The sequence below is a fragment of the Lactuca saligna genome, chromosome 2, assembly GCF_052625555.1.
Source record: "Lactuca saligna cultivar CGN05327 chromosome 2, ASM5262555v1, whole genome shotgun sequence".
Classification (NCBI taxonomy): Eukaryota; Viridiplantae; Streptophyta; class Magnoliopsida; order Asterales; family Asteraceae; genus Lactuca; species Lactuca saligna.
In genome coordinates, this window is record NC_136418.1 from 125,054,764 (window position 1) to 125,068,359 (window position 13,596).

A 13,596-nucleotide genomic window follows, 5' to 3' on the forward strand; every position below is an offset into this window, starting at 1 on the left:
TATTTGTTAATTCATTCATATGTAATATAATTGGGTTGATTTTTCATTGTACAATGATAACAAAAGACCAAATAAAAGAAGCATGTTATAGAAGAAAGTAAAATCAATCTATTGTTTTTACATCGATCAACCCGTCCACCGGACGGATATGACACTAGTTATAACTATCTATCCACCATCCCATGTAACTTTTTGGAGTGCTGAAGAGAAATAATTAGCTTCATGTAAACAAATGTATATTATATTAAAGGTAAATGGCACAATAAACATTATTTTTACACAAAAATTCGATGTCGACACCGTGTTATTTTTTTTGTCAATTTTGACACTGTGTTTTTCAATTTGTTACAATACTGACCACTTGATCGATTAACCAAGTTACATGCTGACGTGGCATGATGACGTGTCAGTTTTGATGACGTGACATGCTGACATGATATGCTGACGTGTCAAAATTGATTTTTTTTCTCACAAAAAACACTAAGTTTTCATTTTTTTTTTCGATTTTGACACTAAGTTTAATTTTTTCTTTGAACTTTGACATTATGTTTTTTTGTTCCAAATCGAACATCATTTTTTTTTTCAATTTGTTTAATGTTGACAATTTTCTATTTGAAACCGTATAAATATATATTTTTTTTCATTTAAAAACCGTAGTTTTGTATAAATACATTTTTTTACACTCAAACCATATATTTATATATAAATGTGTATTTTTTATATAAAATTTGTATTTTTTATTAAATAGGCAACTTTAAAATGTGTTTGGAGGTTTGGAGGCGTGTAGTCGATCAAAACTCAGATATCATGTTTGCAACCCATCAAATTTTTACATCTTATTAGAAGCTTATGGTTAGTTTGATTCTCATGATATAACTAATGCTTTGAATGTAAGAAAAAAACACCTTGTATATAAATAAAAATATGGTTTTTAAACGAAAAAAATATTTTTATACGGTTTAAAATGAAATAAAAAAATATATTTATACGGTTTCAAATGGAAAATAGACAAAATTGAACAAAATTAGATAAATGATGTTCGATTGGAACAAAAGAAACATAGTATCAAAATTAAAATAAAAAATTAAACTTAGTTTCAAAATCGAAAAAAAAGTTAAAACTTAGTGTTTTTTGTAGAAAAAAAAAATCAATTTTGACACGTCAGCATATAATTTCAGCATGCGACATCATCAAAACTGACACGTCATTATGTCACGTTAGCATGTAACCTGGTTAACCGGTCAAGTAGTCAGAATTGTAACAAATTGGAAAACACAGTGTCAAAATTGACAAAAAAAACACGATGTCAAAATCGAATTTTTGTGTAAAAAGAGTGGTTTTTTTTTTTTTTTTTTTTTTTTTTTTTTTTTTTTGTCATTTACCCTATATTAAATAAAAAAAGATTTTTTATTGAAGTAGACTACTCAATAAGTATTTTAAGTTGATAAAAAAATGTAATTATATGTTAAGTTAAAAATGCTAAATACTATGATGAAGGTGAACTTTTTTTACTCAAACTTTGTGTTCGATAATATTTGGTTCACATGTAAGATGGGGCAGGAAGCTCGAGTATGGGTGTTTAAATGGTGTGGAATACTAATTAGACAATTTTCATCAATTTTTGAATTTTTAAATTTTGCGGCTGCTTGGGGTCAATGCATTCGGAAAAGATTGATTCTCGAGGTGATTTTCTTTTGTCTACTTTGGTACACTTGGTTAGCAAGAAATGATAAATTATTCAAGAAACTATGCACATCTCCCTCCAAAGATTGTTGATAATGTTATCTCATAGCATATCTTTGGTACAAGTATAGGAAGTATAGGAGTTGACAATGTTGTGGTAGTTGGGTTGATTGGAGTGTTTCCGCCTTTTAATCATCTTATTTTGTAAATTGTAGCTGTACCATTGCCATTCGATTATGCTACTTGTTCATCGTTGTGGCCCTTTATATCTACGTATTTGTTGTTTCCAAAAAAGAAAATTGGTATCGTTATAATCAATAATCAATTTTACAATCAAGAACCAACGAGTGATGAATAATTAATAAGGAGTCTTAGGGGGTGTTTGACTTACTTTTTCACAGCCAAAAATCCTTTTTGGAAAAGAAAAAAAAGCAAAAGATGTTTGGTAAACTAGTTTTAAAAAGCTATTTTGGAGTTTTTATATAAGGAAATCAACTTTTTGGAAAAGTTAGGAAATCCTGACTTTTTGTAACTTTTCCAAAAAGGATTTTTGGGATTTAAGAAGCTAAGCCAAACACCTCCTTAGGTGCCTTTTTTTTTAAATTAATGGACTAAATGAATGTGAAACTTAATATATATATATATATATATATATATATATATATATATATATATATATATATATATATATATATATATATATATATATATATATATATTGTTGGGCTTTGAAGATTGCGTCTTTTGGGCTCATCTGTTTATGCTTTTATTTATATTCCGGTTTGGGCCTGTCCAACCGTGAGTCTTTTATGCTTTGTATATAAGCTAATGCTTGCATGCGTATTAGGTCAAGGTTTTAGAGATCTGAGAATACGATTTTTCCGGTTTGGGCCTGTCCAGTCCTCTACAGTTGATGTTCTTAATCGAGCTCTTCTGAGGATTTTGTTTTAATCATTCGACACGTTTGATTCAATCTTGTTCTGTTCTTTTATCGTGTTCATATTGTCATTGTTTACTTACTTGTTCAAGATCTAATCGATCTTCATAGATTAAAAGAAAGTTTAATCTCATCAATTGGTATCAGTGCAGGAGGCTGTGTAATTGATACACATCTTTTCTGTGAAAAAGATTTCCATTAGGGTTTTTCCGCAATCATTAATATTTATTGAGCCGTCATCTCTTTATTGACGTATCTCGATATTTATTACTTTGCCCTAATCTGCTTTATTACAAGTCTGATCTTTGAACAGGTTTTTTCGATCATAATGGACGTGACACAATCAAACGTTATTAATATTTCCAACAGCATTGGTTCAACGACAAAGATTCCGATCTTATACACCCACGATTATGAAGTATGGGCACATCATTTCGAAGACTGTTATTGGATCTGAGGAAAATGGGTATTTGATTTGGGAAGCCATCACCAATGGACCGTTTTCTCATTCTGCAACGTCCAGAATCATCAAGACTCAAAAAGAATACAATGATCTGTTAAAGGACATGAAAGATATTGCTCAAGATGAAAAGGATAAGTTCCAATGCAATATCAAGGCATTAAGATTGATACGGTTCGCCCTTCAGTCCGATACATTTAGATTGGTTAGTTCATGCACAACGGAAAAGGATGTTTGGGATAGACTTCGCGAACTGTATTCTACAGACGAAGATCTTGAACATTCTATTCAAACTCTACTTCTATCTGAGTTTGGAGAATTCAGACAAGGGGCTGAAGAATCTGTGACCCAGACGTTCGATCGCTTCAATCATCTTCTCAGCAAGATGATTAAACATGATATTGAAAGGAAGCTCATCGAACAGAAGGTTACATTCCTGAATGGTCTGAGGTCTGAATGGAGAGCAGTTGTTTCCACGGTTAAAGCCCATGAGAAATTTAAATCATACTCTCTGGCGAAACTGGTGGGAATTCTCAAGTCTCAAGAGAAAATCGTGGTGCAAGAAAAGAACGTCGTTTCCGGTCTTGGTTCGTTGGCCCTCTTATCAAAAAGTAAAGCTGTTATGGAGGATGAAGACCTCAGCCTGGAAGAATATGATCTCACATCAGAAGATTATGCCTTGATGGTGTCCAATCCCAAAAAGTTCATAAAGAAGAGATTCCCCAGCAACAAAAACCGAAACTGGCAGGGGAGTTACAGCTCTGAAAAGGTGGTTAATGAATCGAGAGCTGAGGAGCACAAGAAGGAACCGAAGGTTGACGGCGACTCTGGAGTGAGCTGTTTCTACTGTGGTGGGAAAAATCATTATGCTAAGGACTGTGTCCTCAAGAAAATGGCTGAAAAAGATGATGGGAACGACGAGGAAGCTGTGTTGCAGAAAAGATTGGATGAGTTGAGAAAGAAGAAGTCTGCTGCTAACCTGCCTATTAATGCTCTTATTGTGCAGGGTTCTGTTCTAGGTGATGAGTTCGGTAGCACGGAAGTTTGGTCCACCGACTCAGAAGACGAGGAAGTGAGGCAGCCTACTCATGGAAAGGCGTTCGTGTCTAAGAAAGACAGCAGTGGTGGAAAATGCCTCATGGTTTCTGACGTATCTCAAATGAGGGGATACAACACCGATGGAGGCTGTGATGGACAGAAAGCGAAGGAGGACATGTGCTTTACAGCCAAACCGCTCAGCCAGCAGTTCAATGAGCTTGATGAACTGATAAAGAAGGTACAATCTGTTTTTATTTCATGCAAAGTACCATCATCCTCTCATGAGAAAGAACTAAAAAATGTCAATACAAGAATATCTCATCTAGATAGTAGCTTAACTCAAACTCGGGTAACAAATTCTAACCTAACTGATCAATTGAGCAGGGCAGCATCGAAGAGTGAGGAGTGGAGAATGTGGATAGAGTTAAAGGAGTCGGAATTAGTCAAAGTTAAAGATGAAAACATTTATTTGCAAAGAGACAATTTGAAATTGTTAAAACAACGAAATGTTTTTTGTTTAATTGCTAAACGTTTGTACTCTAATATTACTCAGCTTCACTTAGATTGTGAAATAGGCCAAAGGATTCACCACATGATTTTGCCCTTCCTAGAGTTTAAGGAAGATGAAATCGATGCTGAAGCTTATAATTGTGAGAGTGTGATATCGTCTGGTGATATCAATCCCACCTACATGTATGGACTGGACAAAATTGAATCCTTCATTAAATCCAAAGACCACAAAGACATGCTTAAAAATCTTTTGGATGAAAATGACAAACTTAAACTGAGAACCGAAACCATGCAAAAATTTGACTCTTTAAACGCCAACGTAAGCTCAGAAAACAAAATTGATGTTGAAAAGGCATCTGAGCTTAACGAGGACGATAACATGAGTGAAATTTCTGTAGAGGACACGGTTGACTGCTCAGAATTTGTTAAAACCGAACCTGAAAATCACAAGAATCTAATTTCTGAAAATTCAGTAGAGTTCGCTCGGTTGTCCCATCAAAAGTCCCCAAAATTAGTCGAGAAAGCTGTGGTGTATCAAAAGGTCAGGACCACTCCAAATCAAGTTTACAAGGTGACAGGAGTAACTGAACATCAAACAGCTGAGCTTGCAGCCATTGTAAACGAAGACAATGCCGATGGCTGTGATGAGTACTTCTGGGAAGCTCCAATTGATAATGCAGACGAAACCATTGGATTATCTGAAAGAACTTCCTGGAAGAGCAAAGGAAGATACATACCTGAGCCCTTGAATAAACCGAACAACTTCAATGAGCCGAGCACCAGTGGTACAAAAGATATTCCTCAGAAGAAGGATCATTCGGCAAAAGAAAAAGTTCTCTCTGCTTCCTTAGCTCAAAGTAAAACTCCTACAGTTAAAAAGGTACTTGCCAGGGAGACAATGAATACGAAAGCAAATGTTCATCATCAACCTTCTCAGATGAGGAACATGAAGAGGGAAAGAAATAACAGATACCGGAAGAACCTTTCGGAAAGGAAACAATTCTGGCATTCCCAGAATGCATATTTCACTCATCAAAACAAGTATCTGAAATGTGAAAACAATCCAGGAGGAAAGAGTGAAAGTCACAAAAACCGAAAGCCAAGGTTCGGTTCACAAGAAGAAATTAACCGAAACCAGAGGCTCGGTTCTGACAAGGATTTCAACCAGAACCAAAGGTTCGGTTCCAAAGGCAGCTCCAACCGAACGCAAAGGTTCGGTTCTGAAGACAAAAGAGAACAAAACTCTAAGGTCGGTCCCTCCAATGATCAAAAACAAAAGGGTCACCTAGAGTCTCCTTCCAAGACTTCCTCTCCCTCTAACTCTTCTCATTCTTCTAATTCCGCCTCATCCTCTGTTTTATCTCAATCTCATTCTAAATCTGCTTCTTCTTATTCTCGAAAATCTCGTTCATCTGCTGAGCAAAAGTGGAAGCGGAAGGTCAATAAATCCACACCAGAGTCCAAATCTAACTCACCTAATCTTAACAAAATCAAGGTTTATACCATTAAAAGGAAAGATGAAGCAACTCTTATAAAACGAACTTATTTTGTTGATGTCTCTATTATTGTTCCCGTTCCCATGCAAAGCTCACATGGACCCAAGAAAGTTTGGGTTCCTAAATCTATCTAATTCTTGCAGGTTATTAGTGACGAGCAGTTCGACGAAGAATGGTACATCGATAGTGGCTGCTCGCGTCACATGACAGGGAGGAAAGAGGAGCTTAGGGAATACAGATCTCTTGCAAATGGTGGCAACGTCAAGTTTGGAAACAATTCATTCGGCACTATAAAGGGATACGGGATGATAACCAATGGGGACTTCTCTATAATGAAGGTGGCTTATGTGGAAGGACTCCAACACAACCTCATTAGTGTATCTCAACTTGTTGGAGGTACAGGACTCAAAGTCTCATTCGATGATGAAGGTTCTGAAATCATAGAGAAAAAGTCAAATAAAGTGATTCTCAAGTCGGAGCGAAAGGGTGAAATGTTTCCCTTAAACATCAAACCCATCAAAGGAAACCCAACTATATGCTTGTTGTCAAAAGCTCAATCCGACGAAAGCTGGTTGTGGCACCGAAGATTATCTCATCTTAATTTTAAAGATATCAACCGTCTTGTTACTGGAGGTCATGTAAGGGGCCTTCCATTGCTCAAGTTTGACAGGGATCATCTGTGTGCTGCATGCGAAATGGGAAAGCAGAGTCGTCAAAGTCATCCGTCTATAATCAACACAAAAGTTGTTGAACCACTCGAATTAATTCATATTGATTTATGTGGTCCTTCATCTATTGAAAGCATCGGTGGCAGCAAGTATATTCTTGTTATTGTTGATGACCTTTCACGATTTACATGGGTGTTCTTTCTAAAGCTCAAATCTGAAGCGACTCAAAAGCTGAAAGTGTTTATCAAGCAAATTGAAGTACAGCTCAAGAAGGTAGTTCGTAACATCAGAAGCGACAATGGTCTCGAATTCAAGAACAGGGAGTTTGAAGAGTTTCTTGCAGAAAAGGGAATCAGTCATAATTTCTCAGCTCCCTACACACCACAACAGAACGGAATAGTCGAAAGACGAAACCGATCCTTGTGTGAAGCTGCCCGAACTATGCTAAGTTTCGCTTCTTTACCTCTTTATTTTTGGGCTGATGCTATTTCTGCTGCTTGTTTTACACAGAACAGGTCATATCTCAACAAAAGGTTCGCGCTCACTCCATATGAGATACTGAACAACAGGAAGCCAAATGTGAAATTTTTCCATGTCTTCGGCTCAAGGTGTTTCATCTTCAACTCTAAAGAACACCACAACAAGTTTGATGTCAAGGCCAACGAGGGAATATTTCTGGGTTACTCGCTCACATCCAAGGCATACAGGGTCCTGAACAAGCATTCGAGAAAGATTGAAGAGACGTATTATGTGACCTTTGACGACAACTATGTCAAGAAGCTACAGGCTAAAGAAGATATCACCGGGGAAATCTTTCCTCTCAATGGCCAAGTTACAGTCTCGGTCGCTAACTTATTCGAGACATTCATGGACCTCTTCGACGAACCGGAGAATGCTTCACTCTCTGAAGCAGGTGCAGCCGACAACAAGGTTGATCACATGAAGCAGATTGTCGAAGAAGTTGCAAGAAGGATGCATGAAGATACATCAACCTCTAATGACTCTCCTTTCTCAAACGCCCAAGTCGAGGGGGAGCCAAATGCTCAAGTCGAGGGGGAGCCAAATGCTCAAGTCGAGGGGGAGCCAAGTGCTCAAGCTGAGGGGGAGCCAAACACTCAAGTCCAGGGGGAGCAAAATCCCACAACTTCAACCGAAGAGGCCTCAACACCAGGAAGCTCAGGACCACTAGAATCACATGAACCTCAGGTCTTTCAAAGTGCATCAATTGAGGTGGAACATAATGATGTGACACTCGGTTATGACAGCCAATCTGAGCTAGACGAAATAACTAATGCTGAACTAGACCCAACTTTTGATCCAAATTACCCTCCTCTTATCAAATGGACCAGAGATCATCCCGTCTCTCAAGTAGTTGGAGATGTATCTAAAAAGGTTCTGACCCGATCACAACTGAAGGCAAAACAGACTTCCTTATTTTCAAAGGTTGAGTTTTGCATGTTCAACTCATTCGTATCAAAAGTTGAACCAAAGACAGTTAACAATGCTCTCGATCACTCTGATTGGGTTCAAGCAATGCAAGACGAGCTGAACGAATTTGAAAGGAACAAAATCTGGCGCCTAATTCCAACTCCTCCAGATGCTTCGGTTGTTGGTCTCAAATGGGTTTTTAGGAACAAAATGGACAAGGAAGGTAATGTTATACGGAACAAGGCTCGTCTGGTTGTAAAGGGATATTGCCAGGAGGAAGGGATAGACTATGAAGAGACTTTCGCTCCAGTAGCTCGGCTAGAATCTGTTAGAATATTTCTGGCTTATGCTGCCCACAAGAACTTTGAGGTTTTCCAAATGGACGTCAAGTGTGCATTTCTCAATGGAGAACTTGAAGAAACGGTGTACGTGGAGCAACCTCCTGGGTTCGTGAACAAAAAGCATCCAAATCATTGCTATATTTTGGATAAAGCTGTATACGGTCTTAAACAAGCTCCGAGAGCCTGGTATGAAACGCTTACAAAATTTTTAAAGATGTCTAAATTCAAACAAGGTTCGGTTGACCCAACCTTCTTTCGTAAAAAGGAAGGTAACCACCTTATGATAGTTCAAATTTACGTCGATGACATCATCTTTGGCTCCACGAATCCCAGCTTAACAGCTGAATTCAGAAAGCTGATGGAGACTAAGTTTGAAATGAGCTCAATGGATCCAATTAACTTTTTTCTTGGTTTAAACATAAGACAGGGACCCGAAGGCATCTTTATTAATCAGGAAGCTTACACGAAGACTCTCCTAGCAAAGTTTGGTATGATGGGAGACTCAAAAGTTAAAGTCCCAATGGCATTCGACATTAAGCTTACCCCATCTCTAGACAAACCAGCTGTTGATATCACGCTCTATCGTCAAATGATTGGATCGTTAATGTATCTAACTGCTAGCAGGCCTGATATCATGTTTTCTGTGTGTTATTGTGCTCGATTTCAGGCAAACCCACGTGAACCTCACATGCTTGCAGTGAAGAACATCTTACGATATCTCAAGCGAACCACCTCCTTAGGTCTGTGGTATCCATCTAACTCAGGCTTCTTTGTTTAAGCCTATTCTGATGCTGACCTTGGAGGATGTGGACTCGACCGTAAAAGCACAACTGGTGGATGTCAATTTCTTGACGGGAAGTTAGTCAGCTGGCAATCCAAGAAACAGACATGTGTGTCGTTGTCTACTGCCGAAGCGGAATATATTGCAGCTGCATCCTGCACATCACAAGTGATTTGGATCCAAAGCCAACTTCGAGACTACGGACTCAATATGAAGAAGATCCCACTATATTGTGACTCTGAAAGTGCAATTAGGATCTGTCATAACCCAGTGCAGCACTCCAAAACCAAACACATAGCACTGAGGTATCACTTCATCAAAGATCACGTGGAGGATGGAAACATCGAAGTTCACTTTGTAAGAACCACTGATCAACTGGCTGACGTCTTTACAAAAGCTCTTCCTGAAGCATCATTCAATCAGATATTGCAAGGCTTAGGTATGATGATTGCAGAATCGGTCCCAAATCCTCAAGTCTCTAGTTAAGATTCAGGAACCGAAGCTAACAGATCGCTCTGTTGCTTTCTGCTCTGGCGCTTTAACGGAACCGAAGCTAACAGATCGCTTTGTGGCTTTCTGCTCTGGCGCTTTAACGGAACCGAAGCTAACAGATCGCTCGGTCACTCTCTGCTCTGGCAAAATAAAGGAACCGAACCAACTAGACCGCTCGGTCACTCTCTGCTCTGGTAAAATAAAAGAACCGAACCAACCAGACCGCTCGGTCACTCTCTGCTCTGGTAAAATAAAAGAACCGAACCAACCAGACCGCTCGGTCCCTCTCTGTCTCTGCAACATAAAGGCGCTCATTCAAACAGACCGCTCGGTTCTTCCTGATCATGAAACCATCATCGAAATACTCCGTTCGTTCGGTCTATCTCTGCTTCTTTTGTTTGTACAAACTTATTTATCTGTTTTTATTTCTTTTTCAGAAAAGTCCAAATTAACAAAAATATTTTCTCTTTCTGTTTTTATTTTTTTAGAAAATTCCAAAATTACAAAAATATTTTGTTTTTCAGTATTTATTTATCTCTTAATAAATTTCAAAATTACAAAAACATTTTATACTTCTAGTATGTGTACTTTTTGCTCGAGTGTATACAAGCATCTCCTCATGTAATGTTCATCCAGGTATAATTTATTACTGTCAGACTAGTTAAACGTCCCTAGAAGCATGCTGCTGTATGTTGTCTCAAGCCTCTATGACCTCGAGCATGCCTTAATGATTCGATCAATACCTATCGTTTCTTCCCAATCAGGCTATTCTCAAACTCGGTCTAGAGCTACCTTCTTTTACTCATCTGAAACATGAGTTGCTCTGCTTTGTCCCATTTCAGTAGCAGAAGGTACGTTCGGTCTCTTAACCATCTCTTCAACTTCTTCATTTGCATTCGCTCCCCAAAGTAACCCTTGATGCTCTCGGTCTTTACCACTGAGGCTTATGGTTGCACAACATCTGTGTTTATGATCTTAGATTCGTTTACCACGTTCTGAGTGAAACCCAAAATCCAACACCTAAAATGAATTGACGGTGAGTAATTATCTCAAGCTTTTACTTGGAAATCTCCTTTTCTTTATGAGTGATCTTTTATGAAACTGTCTCGTCCTAAGACATTTCTTCCCAAAGAGGTCCAGTTTAATTTTTTTTTAGATTTCTATCTATATCATTCCTATCACGAAATACTTCCTACCTACCTGTTCAACAGATCACATCGGTCTCACAGGTAACTCAACCAGCACTCAGTTTTATGTCAAGACTTAATGTTTGGTTTGAGTTCAGCCACCCTTTAGCCATCATCAAAAGATGCCTTTCACTGTTTCTCTAAAGACAACTGATCGTATTTCTCGGGAAACCACACAAACACTTCAGGTCTCTCTTGGCTTTGAAGGAAGCGATTCTTGCCCGGAATCTTCTGCTTTCTATCTTCTATCTAGACAACACCCACTTCCAAACACTTTAGATTTATTTCTTTGTCCTTCACACTCTTATGCACGGACTTTTTTTTCCAACATTCTAATTGCTGTTTGGCACATGGTTCTAAGTTTCAGTTGTAACCAAACAAGGGCACAAGGAATTTCAAACGGTACGAAAAAGATTTGGGCGCATGCAAAGGATTCATTTCACACCCACGTGTGCTGACGTATTCCTGGGATACACCATAACTTCCAATCGCGCTTTTTCAGGAGACGTTTTGGTTTCTTCATCATCACGGTTTTCTCTCTCCTGTGAACGGTATAAATAAGACGTGATCGTGTTCTTTGGCAGTTACCTCTCAAGCATTATCTCTCTGAAAAAGTTTCCACTGTTCATCTTCTTCCAAAACTCAACAATGGCGACTTCTTCTTCCGCTCACGATCAATCTACATCTTCTTCTTTACTCACAATCAAACCAAATCAGAACATGATCATAGAGATGTCTCCATTCCTCTATGACTCATATATGCTTTACGTGGTGGAATGCCTCAAATATTCCCCACTGGTGTTAGCACTTACGCAAGTAGAGGCCGTTCCTATGTCCCTGCTCTCCCAAGTCTACACCACGGCCAGCTACGACAGGCACAAAGACCGCATCTTCTTTACTATTCACGATAAGAAGACTTCCGTATCCAAAACACGGTTTTGCTCTCTTCTAGGGCTTACCGTCGACTCCTCTGTCATCTCACCGGACTTCATTACCACCGCCCAGATCTTTACGATGATGTACGAAATGGGGTATACAGATGTTCTAACATCTATTGCCAAAGTCAAGAAATCCTGTCTTCCATCTCAGTGGAACGGATTGCTTACCCTTTTGATTAAGGGTTTGGCGGAGAGATGTGGTGGTTCCGACACCACAAGCAAAGGATTTCTAACAATCCTGTACGGTCTTTACAATGGCATTAATCTAGACTATGGGTCTATTATTTGGGCTCAAGTGGTTCAGAGTCTCAACACTACAGCCCGGCACTCCGAGATTTCTTGTGCCAGGTTTTGGACCCTTATCACCAGAAGGGCTATTACTTCTCTCGACATCCCAGTAATGAAGGATGTTCTTACGGCTTCAATTGCCACTTACCACACCAAGAAAATAATAGTCTCAGATCCAAGTAAGTTTCAGCACTATGGACTAATCCCTGAGTCCATGTATAGGTGCGTCACGCGACACAGCAAGATCATGGCGGACTACAGCTCAAGGACCCCCTTGCCTCCTAGGGTTCTTTCTGAGGAACAACGTGCTGCTCTTGAGGCTCTGGATCAGCCTGCTAACCGGGGCAAGAGAGTGAGCAAAAAGGAGAAGGTGGAGAAGAAAGAAACCGCACCCCAAAAGGAGAAAAAGAGAAGGTCCTCCAAACGCAAATCTGAGGCAGAGGCACCTTCTCAGTCCAGATCGAAAAAGATCAAGAAGATGGCTAAAAGAGCCAAAGGATCTCCCTCTTCTGAGTCCGAACCGAATGCACCATCCGTAACAGAAGATGCTGCTCCTCAACCCGAAACTACACCCGTTTCGTCTCCACAACAACCATCCTCACCAGTCTCTCCTCATATTCCTAACTCACCCACCCCACCTAAATCTCCCCAAATTACCAAATCACCTTCTCCTCCTTCTTCCCCAAAATTTCCAACCCCAACCCAATCACCCGAACAGAACGTCACAATTTCTGTTCCCACATCAATTTCCCAAACCACAACCGAACATACTATTCCCTTCTCCGTTTCTCAACCTTCATCCTCCATCTCCAAGCCCATTATCACCGAATCCGTCACCATCACCACTACCCAACCACCAGTAACGGTCAACGTATCTGATACGGGGGCTGCTTCTGTGGTTGAAACCCCTGTCATCAACCTTCAATCCTCCCCTTCTCCATCTTCCAACTCCGGTGCTACCTTAGGGGGTGATGATGAAGACTTCGATTCCATCTATTACAGCCCCTACCGGATTCCTACCGACACTGATGCAGATACCCCTGCGTCTAGTCAGCAGCTTCAGGATATTAACGCCAAACTTGATAGTTTGCTGGCTGACAGTAAAGCCTATGGGGGTGCTGTGCTGAAGGCCTTTATAGAGTCTGCGATCCAGACTTACACTGAAGCCTTGGATCGTTCTACTGACGCCGTAGAGAATTCAGCAACCTCGTGCTCCAAAGCCACTAAGGAAGTTTCTGAGGTTGTTCATACAACTCAGATCTTTCTTGATTCTCTCAAGGCCCATGCTGACTCTAATACTTCCAAATTTCAAGCGTCAGTAGACTCTTTTTCAGCTACCCTTCAGGGAG